This window comes from Sinocyclocheilus anshuiensis, unplaced genomic scaffold (assembly GCF_001515605.1).
Source record: "Sinocyclocheilus anshuiensis isolate Anshui unplaced genomic scaffold, SAMN03320099.WGS_v1.1 scaffold437, whole genome shotgun sequence".
Lineage (NCBI taxonomy): Eukaryota > Metazoa > Chordata > Actinopteri > Cypriniformes > Cyprinidae > Sinocyclocheilus > Sinocyclocheilus anshuiensis.
Genome location: NW_015539902.1, coordinates 2,446,221 through 2,462,993, shown reverse-complemented (window position 1 = coordinate 2,462,993; position 16,773 = coordinate 2,446,221).

Sequence of the window (16,773 nt, the reverse complement as noted above, 5' to 3'; positions counted from 1 at the left end):
CATGAAAACCCATTATAAACAAGGCATTCGTTGCATCCAGTGGGGACATAATTATGGATTATAATGACTTAGGGGCCATTCACATATCGCGTTTTTTTGCACGCTCAAGTTCGTTATTTCAAATGAAGGCGCGCTCATACTGGAAGCGACGCGGTCGCGACGCGCAATCATACTTTCCCGTAACAACATTGAAAGCTCAGTCAAGATGAAGGAACAGCTGATCATAGCTGTACAGGGATATCCATTTTTAAATAAATTTAGTAGCAGAGCTACTGCAAGCCATTTTTAGTGCTGCAAATCCATTTATCCTTTGCTGAAACTCCCGAGTCTTCATGGAGAGCGGAGGTCATGGTTGCTTAGCAACGGCAGACGCCTCCGGAGCGCAAGCGCCCGAACGCTTGGGGGAAAAAAAGCAGAAAGCGGCGTGCCAGAGCTTGTAACACTCCAAAGAGAAAGGAAAAATTTAAATCGCATCATATGACCCCTTTAAATTTCATATGAAAACAGCAGCAGACTTCGGCTCCTCCCTGTCTTTCAGCGCGTTCTTCAATAAGCAGACCGCGGCGGCGCAGAGCGAGAAACAGAGGGCAAGGTGTGTGTTTATCGATAGATTGTTATAATATCTGCAACTGTACAGTTCTTTGTCATAAATACAGTTTACTAAATATCATGGGGGAGCAATCGGTTCCTCATCTACTGTAAAATTTCGCTGCGTGTCCTCATCACACTACAGCTGTTTCCTCCAGCAAAAATGAAACCGCATACTTTATGAAACGATCACGTTGCCATTTTCATTTGAAAATGTAACTTTCAATATAATACATATTACAGTGCATGTGCAACGAGGTTTGCATAGTAAACCATCCCTATTAGTAAAAAAAACATTATTTATATATTTATTATAATTTTTTATTATTACCCTCATTGGGGGCTGAGCCCCCCTAAAATTAAAATCATAGAATCGCCCCTGAGCAGACTAATTTAAAATGCATTTAAACTCCAGTTGCCACTCTATATCTACCAATAATATGTCTTAGTAAGATTATATTAAATGCTTAGTTTTATGATCAAGACTGTAGTTTATATTGCTGGGGTCAAAACATAAAATGCTATGCAATACAATGATGACATAAATACAAATAAACGTTCATCAAAAGCCTGATGTATTGCATTTGATACATTTTAACGTGTTAACATGATGTTGATATAATATATAAAAGTGCTTATATTATTGTATACAAAAAAAGTGTGTTAGTGGAGCTGTTATGTCCTTAGGTTGTTGGAATACTGTTCTGGGGATGAACTTGATGTAATTCATGTGGGTGGATTTTCTGAGTAATTTGAGTTTAGTGCTGACACCTGCAGTACCTTCCGTTTCCAGTGGGGGCGTTAGTGAGTGTCTTTCCCCTGCAGCTGTTTATCATTTTGATTTCTCTGTCAGTGTCTTGTGTGTGTTTGTGCACGCTCACAGGCAGATTGGGAACTCTGTGTTCTCAGTTTGGCGGCCCAGGATTGCATTCGTGATGATTTCCAGATGTTTGTGGGAAGTACTCCTCTAGTCTCACTCATTCTTTCCAATGTAGCCAGACCGTCCCCGCACCTTCCCTCGCCTTTAAATGACCTGATCTCACACTTTTTTCCCCACTCTCCCTGGCTCCATCCCTCTCTTATTCTTGTAAATAGTAATAAAACAGCTCTGTACAACAGCTCAGACATTAGGCTGTGATTTATTTTATAAGTAGTTTGCACTGTATCTACTATATGTATATTAAATAAAGTTAACAAAAACTCAAACGTCACCCTGCTTACTTTATTGCGACACGTTTGTGGTTTCATTGTGCACTTTGTCAAAGTCCTTTTAAGACAAGTCACTTCACTCTGCGGCCATCTTAAAAAGGCCCCGAGGCCACTACTTTCTGTGCAAGTAATCGTAGTGCAGCTTCTCTATGCTTAAAATCTGTATTTTTCTGGTCCAGTTTGTTTGCTAGAGTTTGTTTACTAGAATAAACAATCTATGAAAAGGTTTTTACAGAGCCCCTAAAGGGACATGGTGATAGAGGGATTAGGAAATATTATGTCTCAATGCTTTTGCTTTCCCCTGAGAAACTTTTCACACAGGAAAAAAAAGCATACTATGCTAGCTAAATCCATTGAAATAAGGTGATTCTGAGTGAAATGCTCAGATGAGATCAGATAGGAGGAAAATTATAATTCCTTTTTTTCCGCTCCCCAAGAAATTTTGCATTTGCTCAAAAAACTTCACAACATTTTTTGCATTCCACTGTGAAACTTCACATTCGCTCGCAAACCTTTTGCATTCTCTCAAATTATGTGCTAGCAAATACAGAGTTTCTCAGGGGGATCCGAAAGTAAATTCCCATTTATTTTTCTATGTGAGATCTATCTCCTCCTTTGTCTTTTTTTCCTCCTTTCTGGCATTTTTCTGTCATCATTTCATCCTTTAGTTTTATATAATTGTTATAAATATTCTATATAAATATGCGTAAACGTTTTCATTATTAATACATTTTGCTACAATACCAAGTCAATGATTACATTTTACAGCTTTTTCCCCCTTCGTTTGTTTTTCCCCTCTCTTTCTGTCTTTCTGTTCTTTCCTTCTCAGTGCCACGTGTCTCTTTCTCCACTCAAACACATGGTTTTGATAAATGGAAGACAAGAGAAGAGGAGAAACACAGAAACTCCCTCTTGCCAGTAAGTTTTACAACAGCTCTGTGACTCCCGGCCTCAGGAATCCATGGTCTTACACAACAGCAGTGGTCAGGGGTGAGAGGGAGAGTTGTGTAAGAAATGTCTGAAAAAGATAGACGTGAGTGGTGTATCAGGCTATATTGTGACTCTGCTGGGCTATAGTAGAAGGCAGGATGATGCCAGCAACCTGTGTTAAAAGTAACAGGAGGTGTTTTTTTCTTAGGAATGAGGAAGGTGTGGTTTTGAGAATGTGGGCGGAGCTACAACATGTTTTTATATGAGTAGTAGGACTCGGTAGATTCATCCTGCACTGTTAAACAATCTTTTGTGTTCTCTCATCCTGAAATCTAATTTAATGGACTATATCACACTATTTCTGGACTTTCGCATTTATTTTTGCTTTCATACTGGAAATCTACGTCTTTATGGGAGAATTTGGAGGAGCAATGCCTTTGGAGCAGTGATGATTTTGGGTATCTAGTTTGTCACATGTTGGAGTCATGTATGTATTGTAGGCCTATCGTACAGACAAACATGGTTTAATTTCATTCATATTATTTGTGTTGTGTTTGTGTGTTATATATATATGTATATATATATATATATATATATATATATATATATGTGTATTTGTATATGCTTATGTATATGCATTTATTCACAGGCTAGCTTAAGCCATTATAATACGATGAATCTGACTGAAATGTTGCTTTAGAGTGGATCAAAAACCTTTAATATTTGAAGAAGACTGAAAGGTACTTATGAGGTTTCCCAGAAGAGCAGATGAAGGTTAATTCCAGGAAATTTTGTTGTGGTGAAAAGGTTACTGCGAAGACACCGTTTTGCTGGTGTGGCCGAACTGACCAATCAGATCTCAGCAGTGACAAAGCAGGTGGAGGGAGTTTCCCAAGGAGGTTATTTAACCTAAAGAATAACTATGATGTCACTCTGATGTCAGTGTGATAAAGCACATGGTCCATATTTACAAACAAGAGTAAGACAGGATGGCGAACGAAGAATTTTTCCATTGAAAACTGTTTAATGTTATGAAGTGAGGAGATGATGAGGGATTGTTTTGTTACTGTGTTGGCTTTTTTTCTTTTAGAGGGTCAGGCTGTGTTTTATAACCAGGAATTCAGGAATTCATCCAGCCGAGTGTGGTTTGAGTTACTTATTATTTATTTACAGCCTGATCCAAACACACGGTCCTGCCACTTCATGGTTTTCCTGTTTATGTGGACAGTTCGTTTCCTGACTTCTCAACTTCCCAGACTCATGTCTTCTTTCTATCTTTCTTTCTTTCTGAGCTGCAGGAACTCTCTGTGTTATCATTGGTAAGACCTACAAGGTTTTGGTGAAGAGGAAATGCTTTGTTCTGGACAAAAACCTTCAAATCCTTGTGGTTTGGCTGTTCCTTCTTGTGCGTCTAGTTGTTACAGGGGCAGGTTTGGGTCAGGTAGAAGTGGAACTGATAAATCACAGACTATAGTTTACATTTCTAATCACTGCTTTTAATGTATCTTGTCAATTTGTCTTTGTCCTTTTAAAATGGATAGAATTTATTGATCTAAAAAAAAAACTTAAAATCAGATTTTTAAAAATACAGAATTTAAACTTTTATTAGGGAAAAACATGTTGCTGATTGTGTCTTACATAATTTTTTCTGCTTTTCTGTTTCAAGGTCTGACACTGCCAAGTTTATCTTCTTTTAGAGGCTGAATGTGTAATTAATAATTCTTAGAGTGGCTGTGAATCAGTGTGTGTGTGTGTGTGTGTCCGTCCCTGCATGATGCCCTTAGCCCTGAACAGTAAGAGTTTATGTGCTGAGTTTCAAGTATCAGCACATGGTCTCTTACTTGTAGGGAAAAGAGTCTCTATCGACCTCTCATCGCTTTTTGTTTTTTTCAAAGTGTTCACTTTGTTTTGGAAGATCAACATTTACTTTTAATCATTCAGCAACAAATAAGGAATGTCACAAGTTTAGCATACATGAGGCAACAATTTTCAGAGTAAAGAGTAAACTTAATAGTATAGATGTTAAAACATAGAAGAATAGATAACTTTTTTAAATCAAGGAAGTGCCATTATTTACTGTTGTGTGCTAAATGATGAAATGTAATGCTCAACATGGTTTAGACTAGTTGCATTCATTTTATTTAAAAAAAATTACATTTAAACCCGGGAAAAAATAAATAAATAAAACAAAAATTCAAATGGAGACCCATAATGCTTGGATCCAAAAATGCTTAACAATTTAGATAACCCTGGGCAAAAATATGTTATTTAATTAATTTGTAAAAAAAAAAAAAAAATGCCATCATTTAAAATATTTAGGACCGTCACAGCTTTATCATACAAAAGGCAACAAGTTTCAGAAGCTAGAAAAAAAATTAATTACTTATTTTTAAATCAAATTTATGTATAGGAAGTGGCTTTATTTATTGTTGTCTGCTAAATGATAAAATATGTAATGATCAACATGGTTTAGATGCATTTTTTAAACTTGGATCCGTGATCCAAAGCTGCTTAAAATGTAAATAACCCTGGGCAAAAAATATAAAAAAATATTTAATTAATTTAAAAAACTGCTATAAAATATTAAGGAATGTGACAATTTTATCATACAAAAAAGGCACCAATATTCAGTAAGTTCCAAGAGTATGTCTACAGCAGTTAGAAAACAATAGAGAAAATATTTTTAAAACCAGATTTATGTGTAGGAAGTGCCTTTATTTATTGTTGTCTGCTAAATGATAAAAATCATCATGGTTTAGATTCATTAATCTTTTTTTTTTAAACTTGGATCCATGATCCAAAAAATGCTTAAAATGTAGATAGCCCTGGCTAAAAAATATTTAATTATTAAAAACTAGCATAATTTAAAATATTAAAACCAAAACAGGGGACATTGTTATTGGATGTTGAGATTTTATTTACTCAAATTTTCATATAAACATTTCTAAATATAATTTTTTTTTTATTACATCAATGGGTACCACACAACACTGGCCCGCAGATTGTTTTCCGCAACTACAAACTCTCTCCTCCAGAGGGCGATATGTGACTGCTAAACTTGAATATGAATTTTCCTTTTTAATTTGGGCCATATCCTAGTGCACACCACTTTAAATTTCTGCAGATCAAAACACGTTTAAACAACACATCCCTGCTAATATGTATTAATTACTCACTGAATTGACTGAAACACCTGCCCTGCTGTCCCAGATGTCACCGCGATGTCATTGGTAAAAATAAAATATACAGCTTTCATCAGTTACACATTAAACATATTCTGTCACTCTATCCTAATTGAAACTTCTCCCTGTCCCACAGGAAATTGTCTGGGAAAAAAAGGAGCAGTCATTGGCACTCCACATTAGAATGAATCACTTGGCCATCAGGGAACAAACTGAATCATCAGGAAAACATTAGAGAGTAATAATTGTATATTCTGGTACAGTACATGATTTAATTACAATCTGTATTGAAGTTTTTAATGTATGTTGTGCAAAGAATAAAGTTTTCGGTCGCAAATCAAGAATCACAACGTAGCTTTGATGCTTCAGTCTGAGAAAAACATGCTTACTTTCACATCGGCAGAAAGAGTTTTTTAATAGAGTTTCAGAAGAGGGGAAAGATATAAATAAATCAATTCAGACTTTGACCTACTTTCTAAAATCAAATCCTACTGTAAGTGTTTCTTAGAAAATCCTCACTGTGTTACAGTTTCACATGCATTCTGGTTTCACGCAATCATTTCTGATGCTTCCAGTTGACGATATAACACCTGCCCCTTGGCGACCATGGCTGTAGACTGTTACCACGTGCCAACGCTACAGTAACAATCTAAAGCCACGGTCACCATGGATACAGCAGAGGTAGGGATGAGGGGGTGTTGACATGGTAACTGGAAATAGTGCGATCCTATTGGCTTGTTTCGATAAAACGCCATGCCTCCATAGCACAGGACTCCCCCAATACAGGCTCAGATATACACAACTGTTTGCCATCACAGGCGAGTATTTCTGATGAATGCGTGCATGCGCATTTTAACAGCCTTCCCTTTTCAATCACAACCTAAGTTGATGATACAAGATGATACACTTCTGTATTAGTGATGCTGGAGCCAGACTTCAGTAGCCATGACTGTAGACTGTTACTGTACTGTTGGACTCCATAAGCAGTAAGCAGTCTAGAGCCAAGGTCATGAAGTGCTGGCATACTGGTAAAGACTCATGCTGGGCAACACCAAGAAGAATTCAGCTCACATGGAGGGACAGAACAGCTACTGCAATTAAAGAGAAGTGTTACAGAAAACACAGCAGAACTCAAACAAACGTATCTAGATGAATGAGATATTGCTTTTATATGATACGTATTGAATATGGCCATGAATCTGATGCATAACGGGTTATTTCATTAAAAAGGGCATTGGTTTGCCCAAGCAGAATGTTCTCAGGAACATTGATTCCCGTGAGCCTCGCTGCCGGGTCAGTGACGTAGATGCAGGCTTGAACCCCTTGAAAGTCGTTCCATTTCCTGAAAGTTTTTTAGATTATGTTTTATTCTCCATAAATTACCTGATACTTAGTGGCTCTTACTGGCAGCCCAGTGTTAGACTGCTTAAATGCATTTGGTTCTGAAAGGAGGATGTAGACGTGAGCGTAATAACCGCTGTCCATGGTGCTGAAAACACAGCTTTACTCTGCTTTATTCTAATGAATTAACTTTTTAATATAGCAATCCTATATATTTCACAGCATTTTGGTTAAATATATGACTGATTAAGCTATTATCAAATATCTTTTTCAAAATTTGCTTCATAATGCACTATTACTTTAAAAGAAAATGTGGTGTATAAACAATTCTCACTCAGAAATTTCACAAATAATTACAAAGAAATGGCAAGTAACACATTGAATTGAATGTGAAATTTTGAAGTAGAAAATTAAGTATTTTAAGTATTTTCTTGTAAAGCCTACTCAAATAAGCTTCAAGGTGGTGACTTAAAGAAATAGTTAACCCTAAAATGAAAAGAAGTTAGGCAGAATATAATGAACTGACACCCTCATAGACACAATTAAAGTGTTAGTCTGCTCCAAACATCTGCTTTTGAGTTCCACATGTTTAAAAAATAAAATAAAAATGAGGGTGAGTAAATAATAACAGGATTTACATTTTTGGGTGCACTATTCCTTTAAGAATGAAAATAATTTGGTGTACTTATTTCAGCTTAAAATATTGGTCATTAGTATCGTTGGCTATGCTAATTCAGTTGTACATTCATTAATTTACAGAGAATGAATAACGGTATCAATGAATGAAAACGGACGCCCACTCCCTTCTTTAACACCCCCGCGAAAAATAAAAGGATTGTGCTGCAGTCGCTTGTGTGTGTTTGTAGCTGAGCGCGCTGTCTCTTTAAAGGGTTACAGTAGGTGACTACGAATCATCTGCAAAGTGCGCAAGAGTGACGCAGACCTGACTTCAACGCCTGAATACACGTCACAGAATCTGTGTAGAAAAAAAGGTGAACGGAAACGTTAAGTAGGAAGGAAATTCATAGCCTACACTCAAGAGGGGAGGAATGAGGGAGGTAAAACAAGAAAACACTTCGTTGAATATAACGGCAAAAATAAAACGATGGTTAGTGGAGGTACAAGAGCATCATCAGGAAACAAAGGAAAGCGGGAGTGTTGCCATGTCTAGCTGTTATAAGCGAATTAGTCCTTGTTTTTTCACTTAGAAATGTGCTGTTTTTAGGCTTAGAATACATCTTCAGATGAACGGCAGAAGAAATTGTTCCTTTCCTACAAAACTACTCTTTTATTTCGATCCTATTATACGGAATACTTTAAAAGTTAAATTAATATTGAAATGTTTTTTTCTTTTAGGACCTGGCAACAACGACGACAGTCATCTCTCGGAAATCTCCCAGTGTCACACATTCACGAGAGAGTTTACAGCGAAGATTGGGATGGCTTTATACATTAGATGCTTCACTTAGAACGATATTCAGTAATCGACTTATTTCACGATATATAAATACATAGGCTACACGTTCCAAAAAAAATTAACATATGTCTGTCATTCCCGAAAAGTTGATGCACAATGAGGCAGCTGTATAATGAATAATAATACAAATCGTAGCTTCACAAATTCATACTCTTTTTTTTTTTTAATCATATTCCTTAGTTTAACTCGTGAAAGCAAGCCTTTTCAGCATCAACTGCATTGTCCAAAAGACTGTTCTCTTTAAAGGGTCTTCATGCTGCCCACGTGCGAAAAAAGTGAGTCACACTGCAGCAAGTTTCAGGTCGTCTGCAATATGCCGTACATCTTTTAATAAACACGCATAAAAATTATTATCTGGGAAATAAAAAACTTCTAGGACTTGGGTATTTTGGCAACCTTCAGGTCATTTCTAAATGAACAAACGGGCTGTCACCGTGCCATTTTCAACCAGTGTCAAATCACTCTTACCTTGAAATATAGGAGTCCTCGTCAAATGCAGTCGATTTTCTGACTGCTGTCCGTTTTCTAGTACCTCGTCTATTAGATGTTGGCGCTCCAGTAGGATGGCTCGGTGTGGCTACTGCGTAATGAGAAGTTCTTTCTCGCCCGAGTGTCTCCATATGGGCCACTGTCTACACTCGTCACGTCTTCTTTTTCCTGGTTGAAACAAGCAGCTCTCAAGCGCTTTTCCATCTACCGTGGGCTTTTTATAGAGATCTGATAGTACTAGTAAGCTGGAGAGGGAGGGGGACTCATTCATTAAAAAGCATCACCTACTCAACTACGCGCGTGCACTACGTCATTGACGGAATTTTGTCAACGGGGCTGCTATTTATAAAGACCAAGGAGAGTGGATTCTCATAATGCTCAGTTAGACGAGCACAGAATGATTATATATAGACTGTGTATCCTTGTTCCTTCTTCTGAGCCTTCCAGTTAAACTCTCAAGATTGAAAATGTATCTAAATACATTTATGATGATTAAAATCTGGTCTGGTTTTGATGTAGGGGAGACCAGGAAAGCCTCTAACATCATCAGTTTAAAAAGATACAAGTAGGCTATAAAGTATAATTTCATCTGTCTTGTAAATTAATGGATGTTAAATGACAGAACTATCATCTGAATCATCAGGTTCCCTGGTTTAAACCAATATATAACATCCACAAAACCTTCATGTATAATTTCAGATGTTTAAATGACAACTATCATCTGAATCATTAGGTTCTTGTTTCAACAAATATATAACATCCACACAACCTTTTCACCTATTTGAGAAAATTTCTTAGAAATATTATGACTGATCAAGTTATAGCACTTTCCAATGTAGGCTACTTCTACTGGACCCAAGATTGCACACAATATGACACAATATGTATAGGCCACATTTACCAAAACTATGGCAGAAACACAAACACATGCTGTTATGTTTTAGAGTTTTTAGTCTTTTGCGCTTTTGAATATTGTTTTTTGTTTGTTATAATTTTTTTTTATATATATATTTGTATGTTATTTTAATTAAGTAATTTATTTATTTATTACCATTTTTAATTAAAATGTTTAAAATGAATAGGGAATGGGGAATGGCATAGTAATCATGAACAAGTTTTTGCTCAAAATAGTAATGTTGAAGACGTGAATTTGATGTAGTACCACAAATGAACACATCTTATGATGTTTTCAGTTAGTGTTACAGCTGGTAAAAACAGCCCTCTTTGTACTTCATACTAATATATATATATATAATATTAAAGTTTGAGACACTTAGCACAAAAATACCTGTTACAGATGGTTAAACAATGTATTACAGCACCCCTCGGTCTCCCCTATAGAGCAGCTTGAACAGCAATATAACGCGTCAGTTTAGTTGTGCTTTTATTTTCATGAAACTTATTATGAAAATATATCCATACTGTATAATGAATAAAGTGTAATGAAAATAAAAATTCTGGATTTATACGTATTATCGTGCGTGAGCGCGTGAGTCGTGATTCCTCGCGCGCCGTTCACCCTTTGATTACCACAGTCTAGCGTTTCAGTGCGGACGCCCTTTTTTCCAGCAAGAACGGACAGAAATGTCGACCGCCATTCAGCTGTCGTAATAAACCGATTTGAATCATATAACGCGCAGAACGTCGACAAGCTCTCTGCGGATCGCGTCGCTGAATCATTCTCGAGGAGATGCGTTTAGTTATTCAGACAGCCGTCAATGGGAAGTAGTCAAATCGGCAGAGGATTGATAAGCCTCCTGAAATCAATACAAGTGTAACTCGACACTCGCAAATGCGTACAACCGGTAGTCTACGTCCTCATGACCAATTCTGGAAAGTGATTTGGGGAACCCTGAGACGTAACGCACGTGTCAGACGGGTAGCTCGTATTCTCCCTCCTGAATTTGGGATGATCAAGACAGCGGAATACACCGCGTGCCCCCGCAAAGGGAACGTCCCTGAGGAAGTTTGCAGCTTTTCGAACTTTCGCTGTGCTCATATCAACTTATTTAGAACATTATATTAGAGAACATATTAATTAAACAAGAATAACTTGAATTTAACTACGCGCTGCCAACTCACACATAAGAGCGCGTGTTGTGCTTGGCTCATCGATATATGTTTTATTATAAAAGACCGATTTATAAACCTTTTTGCTACCAAGTAAAGAGATATTTCGATGTTTTTGAGGACTTTTGAATTAATTTCTGCATAGACACAAGAATGAAAAAGTATGCTCCCATGGCTCAGTGGTAGAGCATTGCGTTAGCAGCGCAAAAGGTCATGGGTTCGATTCCCAGGGAACACACATACTGGTAAAAAATGTGTAGCCTGAATGCACTGTAAGTCGCTGAAGCGTCTGCTAAATGCATAAATTAAAATTATTAGGCTAAACATTTATGCCGAAGGGAAAAAAAAATGCTATTTGTGGAACACACGTTAACCTTTTGTGCTTCAACAGATGGTCATGTTGCCACACTACACACTCTACACAGTATTTTCACGATGAATACCTGCCTATCATGTCAGACGCCATATCGAATTTAACAGATGAAAACAAAGCATAAGGGATAGACTTATAAATGACATATAGGCTACTCTCTTGAGTAAGTAGGCTACTTATTTTGAATACATAATTGCTTCGCAACAGCTAAAAAGTATGTGTGCACTATGCATGTAATTGCACCATTTTTCCCAGTAAATATATTTCTAAAGGTGCTGTTGACATGAAATTTTCACCAGATGTCGGTAACAACCCAAGTAATCCATACGTACAAATAAAACAAAACAAATAAGTTCAGAAATTAAGTTATGTGTAATAAAATTGAATGACACAGGGAAAAAGTATTGAACTTTAATACTTTGTACAAAAGCCTTTGTTGGTAATGACAGCTTCAAGACGCCTCCTGTATGGAGAAACTGTGATTTTGGCCCATTCTTCCACAGAGTCTTTAAATATTGAAGGTTCTGTTGGCCTCTTCTATGAACTCTGATCTTTAGTTCTTATTTTCTATTGGATTCAAGTCAGGTGATTGGCTGGGCCATTCTAGCAGCTTCATTTTCTTTTCTTTTTCTGAAACCAATTGAGAGTTACCTTGGCTGTGTTTGGGATCATTGTCTTGCTGAAATTTGTTTCATCTTCATCATACTGTAGGTGTTGGGACTGAACCAGCTAATATTAATTTCCATTGAAAAGGGGCATGATTGCGTTCTAATTACTGATAGATTTCAGCTGGTGTCTTGGCTTTCCTTGCCTTTTTGCACCTCCCTTCATGTGTTCAATACTTTTTCCCTGTGTCATTCCATTATTACACATAACTTAATTTCTGAACTTATTTGTTTTGTTTTCTTTGTATGTATGGATTACTTGGGTTGTTACCGTCATCTGGTGAACATTTCACGTCAACAGCGCCTTTAGAAATATTTTTACTGACAAAAATGGTGACGTGTTCAATACTTATTTTACCCGCTGTAAATGTAATCTGGACACACTATATTTGTCATGTTGACAGATCACGTGACCTACCAGCATCAGTTGCGCAGCTTCACTGCCATCCATGAATCCTCTCCCATGGCCTCAGTGTTTAGAATATGCACACTTCAGAATCTCACAGGAAATCTAGGTACTTTTTGTTTACTCTTTTATAAGTACTGTGAATTCAGACATGCTTCTTTTGTCACATACTGTTTTTCACCTACTATATAGTAGGGAAGTATGTGGTTTTAGATGCATCCTTTACAATGGTATAAAGGTCCTACATCACGTAATTGTCACAACTTACAACTTTCAAAACGGTTATGGAGTTTTGTCATTGTGAAAGGTTTTTTTTCAGAGGGACATTTGAACTATCAGCTGAACAACTGGTATTGGTACAATCCATTGAATGCGCTGTAATTCTGTCCCTCTCTCCCAGAATTGGTGCTACCCTGAGGTCTATACAAACCTAAAGGTAGTTTAATGAATCAGTTATATAAAACTGCACTACTTGGCCCAGCCTGACATGAAATTAAATCTACCCTCGTCCTGAGAACACAGTTCAACCTTTCTGTTAAAATCAACATTTATTATTTAGTTGACCCTTGCCTAAATATATATGCCATTTTAATTGTGTGCACTTGTTTATACAACAAGTGCACACAATTATAGTGCACACACTATATATATATAGAGAGAGAGAGAGAGAGATATAGATATATAGAAATTAGACCTTTTGACGCAAGCCATTTTGCAATATTCAAACAGTATCAAACGTAGCTCTGCGGTTTTGGAAATCCCGTTTCTTTAATAAAACATGAATCTAGTTGTTTCACAGACCCCTTTCTGAACTTCAGCAGGGCATTTCGGGTGAACACGTGCCTTCCTTTTTGAATTTAGAGAGAAATGCACGCATCACCAATTGCAGGAAGCTCACTGCTGGATTCAATTTCTTTTATTTCAGAGCAGAGGACAGAAAATAACTCTCTTAGACGCTGAGTGGGAAGAGTCTTTGGGAGGCTGCGTTTACTTCCGCTTCTATTTTCAGAGGCCCATCTCCTCATCAGGAGCTCCTTTTTTTGTCATCCCAGCCTACTCTCTGCATCCCTCCATCTATTGCTTAGTTGATTCCTATTTGTTTATGAGTTTCTTCCAGCTGTGAGTTTTTTTTTTTCCATTTCAAGAACATCCTGATCTGATACAGATGCAGGATTATATAGCACAAATCATTAATGTGAATGAAAATGTATGCATGGAAGATTTCAAAAAGAAATTAGACAGATTGTTGGTCATGTGTGGGCATATTTTGCAATGTGCTGTTGTGTTAAAGCTTTCGTTAAAAATAACAAGAAGAGATGCTGAGTTTTGTTATCTCCTCTCTCTCTCTTTCTCTCGCTCTCTATTTCGTTGTCACTTCCGCCCACCCTTCTCATCCTGCTCTCTTCCGCCCTCTCCAAAGTATTCGCCCCCACAGAAACTGTCACCTCCCCTCCCTTTTCTCTCTCCCTGCTTTTCACGTGTCTCTCCACATTGTCACTGTAATGTTTCTCTCTCCCCACATTTGCAGATGTTCCTCAATTTGCTAGCGACACCGAAAACGATATCAGAATTTTCTGAAGATTGATTCAAAATGCGAGACTTGATGTCTGGAGACAGTAACTGCTCCCTCTCTCTCTGTCTCCCTTCTCGCTTTCTTTTTGTGTGTCTCGCTCTGTATTCGCCACACAGAATGCACTCAGATCAATACAAAAAAAGCCCACACCCCTCCCTTATCCTCTGCCTCCCTTCTCTTTTCACCCCCTCCCACCCACCACGTCTCTCTCTCTCTGACTCATGCAGAAATCCCTGCATGCCTGAGCCCAGTTTGTGTTTTCTCTCTCTGATTGCTAGGCTGACTTGCATATAATGAGGTTTGCCGGAGAGAACGAGTGAAAAAGAAGGACTAGTGAGAGGCAAGTGGGTTCTGATTGGTAAAACCCCCTCCGCCCCCGCGTGTTCATTTATGCACACACACACACACACATACCTTCAGACCCCCAAATGCACACATTTCTGTTCCTCTTACCACACCCGCCCATATTGCCCCACACATCCACACATGCACACACACTCTCTCTCTGATACAAGTTCATTCATTATACATCAAAAGAATAATCTGGACCGCTGTGAATCCCACAGTGTGACCAATAACTGTCAGATGTGATATTCCTTTAACAAGATAGATATTAAATCACTGCACTATATATGCAAAAGAGAAATCTTGGGTGCGTCATCCACTAGCATTGCAGACAGAAGAACACAATATGCAGTGGAAGTACAATATACATAAGGTACAGAATGCAGTGTAAAAGGAGAAAATGTGCAGCTGTTTCGTCTTGTCCAGTAGTGTAATATAGTGTGGTTAGATTGTTTTATTCATATTAAATCATATGTTTGACTTATATACTGTATATATAACGGTATATATACTACTGGTCAAAAGCTTGGGATCTGTAAGTGTCTTCAGTGTCATGTTATCCTTCAGAAATCATTCTAATATGGTGATATGCTGCTTTAGAAACATTTATGATTATTATCGATGATGAAAACAGTTGTGTTGCTTCATATATTTGTGGAAATGGTGATACATTTTATTTTTCAGGATTCTCTGATTAGTAGAACATTTATTTGAAATAGGAATCTTTTGTAACATTATACATTTCTTTACTTTCACTTTTGATCAATTCATCCTTGAATAAAAATATTACCCCAAAATTTTAAATAATTCCTCAAAATTATGAAGCATTTAGATTTATATCTATTCTATTTTTCTTGCTTATTTATTTATGTATTCCTCCTTTTTTGTCAGACTGTCAAATTATTGGCAGTATGTCTGTTATTCCTTCTTCCTTGATGGTTTTTTCCAATGATGTTATTTTTGTCTATGTTTGAAAGTTGATTACGAAAAAAGCAGCACAACTATTTTCAACATTGATAATAATCAGAAATTATTTCTGAAGGGTTAAATGTATATATTTGTATATATTAAACACAGAAAATTAGGTCTCAGACTTTTAGGTCTCGCTGTATATATACCATGAATAATTGATGTCATATTTAATATTTAAGTTAAGCAAAGTTGTTTCTTCCTCATTTAGTGCATATTTGAGTAGCTTGTAAATTAAACACACTTCCTCACTCTTTTGCTTCATGGGAAGTCCAGCATTTCTGCTGCTATCCTCTCTTTCTCTCTTCTCTGTCTCACTCTCTCGGTCTCTCTATCGCTCGTCTTCTGTTCTTCTTCCTCCCAAGAGCTGTTAATGTGAATTAAACATTAAAAAGCTTTCGGAGGCTTGAGGTTATTGGGATACATACGTCACAGGTTCTATATACCCTCTCGATCTCAAACGTCATGTTTTTCAACCCTATGTCTCATTTTCTTCTTCCCTCCTGGTTCTTCTCACTGCATTATCTCTGCATTGCTCATTGTTCTTGCTGCACCTTCTCCACCTCTTCATTTCATTCTCTCATATTAATCACTGTCTCTTTCCTTGTGTGTCACCTGGAACACTTCATCCCTCCTTTTACCATCCACCTCTTCTCTCATTACTTTTAAAAAGTTGCCTTCAGCCGATCACCTACTTCCCCTTTACATCCCAAGGGAGAGCGGGGGAGAGAACAGGAGTGTGTGAGAGAGAGGGAGAGGGATGGATAAATGAGGGGGCAGGAAAACCCCCCTGGTGTTGTGAATTCACCTGCAGAAAACTCCCAGCCTTTCCCACCTCCGCTCTGCTCATCTGTATTCTGAGTCTTTGCTCTGCTCTCGTTCTCCCTCCTCCCGCCCCGATATCTCATCTACCCCTCCTCCTCCCTCGCTTCTGTCCCTCAGTATTACTTTACCTGCAGCATAGTGCAGCAATGAAACATCAGTGGCAGTTTCCAGTGTTCATCAGTTCATCACAGTTCAGTATCAGTATTAAGTATTAAAAAGATAAACATGGCACCAAACATAAAGGTTCTTCGTTTCCTTCTGTAGTTCCATGAAGAAACGGTAACATTCATGGAATCTTTCCATTCCACAAAAGGTTCTTTATAGTGAAAAA